The 2,500-nt window shown below is 47.6% G+C and overlaps 7 non-coding genes and 2 pseudogenes across 7 annotated transcripts in view; all 9 read left to right on the top strand.

Annotated features, from left to right (window-relative positions):
- Positions 1-113, top strand: part of LOC146285434 (5S ribosomal RNA) — a 119-nt gene extending 6 nt beyond the window's left edge. The window contains exon 1 of the ribosomal RNA XR_014761035.1: positions 1-113. This exon is cut by the window's left edge and continues 6 nt beyond it. This is a non-coding gene — a ribosomal RNA (5S ribosomal RNA).
- A 182-nt stretch (positions 114-295) lies between these two features.
- Positions 296-404, top strand: LOC146285435 (5S ribosomal RNA; annotated as a pseudogene).
- Positions 405-582: 178 nt separating this feature from the next.
- On the top strand, positions 583-701 carry LOC146285436 (5S ribosomal RNA). The gene has a single exon (XR_014760080.1). It is a non-coding gene; the product is annotated as a 5S ribosomal RNA (ribosomal RNA).
- Positions 702-879: 178 nt separating this feature from the next.
- LOC146285437 (5S ribosomal RNA) lies at positions 880-998 on the top strand (annotated as a pseudogene).
- A 182-nt stretch (positions 999-1,180) lies between these two features.
- Positions 1,181-1,299, top strand: LOC146285438 (5S ribosomal RNA). The gene has a single exon (XR_014760730.1). It is a non-coding gene; the product is annotated as a 5S ribosomal RNA (ribosomal RNA).
- Positions 1,300-1,475: 176 nt separating this feature from the next.
- Positions 1,476-1,594, top strand: LOC146285439 (5S ribosomal RNA). Its single transcript, XR_014760731.1, has one exon. It is a non-coding gene; the product is annotated as a 5S ribosomal RNA (ribosomal RNA).
- Positions 1,595-1,776: 182 nt separating this feature from the next.
- LOC146285440 (5S ribosomal RNA) lies at positions 1,777-1,895 on the top strand. The gene has a single exon (XR_014760081.1). It is a non-coding gene; the product is annotated as a 5S ribosomal RNA (ribosomal RNA).
- A 178-nt stretch (positions 1,896-2,073) lies between these two features.
- LOC146285441 (5S ribosomal RNA) lies at positions 2,074-2,192 on the top strand. Its single transcript, XR_014760082.1, has one exon. It is a non-coding gene; the product is annotated as a 5S ribosomal RNA (ribosomal RNA).
- Positions 2,193-2,372: 180 nt separating this feature from the next.
- On the top strand, positions 2,373-2,491 carry LOC146285442 (5S ribosomal RNA). Its single transcript, XR_014760732.1, has one exon. It is a non-coding gene; the product is annotated as a 5S ribosomal RNA (ribosomal RNA).
- Positions 2,492-2,500: the final 9 nt, after the last annotated feature.

Consider the following 2,500-nt stretch of genomic DNA (forward strand, 5'->3'; position numbering starts at 1 on the left):
GGCCATACCAGTCTGGCAACGCCCGATCTCGTCTGATCTCGGAAGCTAAGCAGGGTCGGGCCTGGTTAGTACTTGGATGGGAGACCGCCTGGGAATACCAGGTGCTGTATGCTCTTTTGCTCATTCACTTAGAAACTGACATCTTGCAATATGCACAAGTAGTCCTTCATGAAAGGGGCTGGAAGCTGTTTTCATTTTGACACGAGAGAGAGAGAGAGAGAGAGAGAGAGACTACCTTGCATTGTCAATTGCTAAATCTGTATATGGATAAGTAGCCTATGGTTGTCAACTTATTTCGTACGGCCATACCAGCCTGGCAACGCCTGATCTCGGAAGCTAAGCAGGGTCGGGCCTGGTTAGTACTTGGATGGGAGACCGCCTGGGAATACCAGGTGCTGTATGCTCTTTTGCTCATTCACTTAGAAACTGAAATCTTGCAATATGCACAAGTAGTCCTTCATGAAAGGGGCTGGAAGCTGTTTTCATTTTGACACGAGAGAGAGAGAGAGAGAGAGAGACCACCTTGCATTGTCAATTGCTAAATCTGTATATGGATAAGTAGCCTATGGTTGTCAACTTATTTCGTACGGCCATACCAGCCTGGCAACGCCCGATCTCGTCTGATCTCGGAAGCTAAGCAGGGTCGGGCCTGGTTAGTACTTGGATGGGAGACCGCCTGGGAATACCAGGTGCTGTATGCTCTTTTGCTCATTCACTTAGAAACTGACATCTTGCAATATGCACAAGTAGTCCTTCATGAAAGGGGCTGGAAGCTGTTTTCATTTTGACACGAGAGAGAGAGAGAGAGAGAGAGACTACCTTGCATTGTCAATTGCTAAATCTGTATATGGATAAGTAGCCTATGGTTGTCAACTTATTTCGTACGGCCATACCAGCCTGGCAACGCCCGATCTCGTCTGATTTTGGAAGCTAAGCAGGGTCGGGCCTGGTTAGTACTTGGATGGGAGACCGCCTGGGAATACCAGGTGCTGTATGCTCTTTTGCTCATTCACTTAGAAACTGACATCTTGCAATATGCACAAGTAGTCCTTCATGAAAGGGGCTGGAAGCTGTTTTCATTTTGACACGAGAGAGAGAGAGAGAGAGAGAGAGAGACCACCTTGCATTGTCAATTGCTAAATCTGTATATGGATAAGTAGCCTATGGTTGTCAACTTATTTCGTACGGCCATACCAGCCTGGCAACGCCCGATCACGTCTGATCTCGGAAGCTAAGCAGGGTCGGGCCTGGTTAGTACTTGGATGGGAGACCGCCTGGGAATACCAGGTGCTGTATGCTCTTTTGCTCATTCACTTAGAAACTGACATCTTGCAATATGCACAAGTAGTCCTTCATAAAAGGGGCTGGAAGCTGTTTTCATTTTGACACGAGAGAGAGAGAGAGAGAGAGACCACCTTGCATTGTCAATTGCTAAATCTGTATATGGATAAGTAGCCTATGGTTGTCAACTTATTTCGTACGGCCATACCAGCCTGGCAACGCCCGATCACGTCTGATCTCGGAAGCTAAGCAGGGTCGGGCCTGGTTAGTACTTGGATGGGAGACCGCCTGGGAATACCAGGTGCTGTATGCTCTTTTGCTCATTCACTTAGAAACTGACATCTTGCAATATGCACAAGTAGTCCTTCATGAAAGGGGCTGGAAGCTGTTTTCATTTTGACACAAGAGAGAGAGAGAGAGAGAGAGAGAGACTACCTTGCATTGTCAATTGCTAAATCTGTATATGGATAAGTAGCCTATGGTTGTCAACTTATTTCGTACGGCCATACCAGCCTGGCAACGCCCGATCTCGTCTGATCTCGGAAGCTAAGCAGGGTCGGGCCTGGTTAGTACTTGGATGGGAGACCGCCTGGGAATACCAGGTGCTGTATGCTCTTTTGCTCATTCACTTAGAAACTGACATCTTGCAATATGCACAAGTAGTCCTTCATGAAAGGGGCTGGAAGCTGTTTTCATTTTGACACGAGAGAGAGAGAGAGAGAGAGAGACTACCTTGCATTGTCAATTGCTAAATCTGTATATGGATAAGTAGCCTATGGTTGTCAACTTATTTCGTACGGCCATACCAGCCTGGCAACGCCCGATCTCGTCTGATCTCGGAAGCTAAGCAGGGTCGGGCCTGGTTAGTACTTGGATGGGAGACCGCCTGGGAATACCAGGTGCTGTATGCTCTTTTGCTCATTCACTTAGAAACTGACATCTTGCAATATGCACAAGTAGTCCTTCATGAAAGGGGCTGGAAGCTGTTTTCATTTTGACACGAGAGAGAGAGAGAGAGAGAGAGAGACCACCTTGCATTGTCAATTGCTAAATCTGTATATGGATAAGTAGCCTATGGTTGTCAACTTATTTCGTACGGCCATACCAGCCTGGCAACGCCCGATCACGTCTGATCTCGGAAGCTAAGCAGGGTCGGGCCTGGTTAGTACTTGGATGGGAGACCGCCTGGGAATACCAGGTGCTGTATGCTCTTTTGCTC

This window comes from Hypomesus nipponensis, chromosome 6 (assembly GCF_054491055.1).
Source record: "Hypomesus nipponensis isolate SF chromosome 6, ASM5449105v1, whole genome shotgun sequence".
Taxonomy (NCBI): Eukaryota; Metazoa; Chordata; class Actinopteri; order Osmeriformes; family Osmeridae; genus Hypomesus; species Hypomesus nipponensis.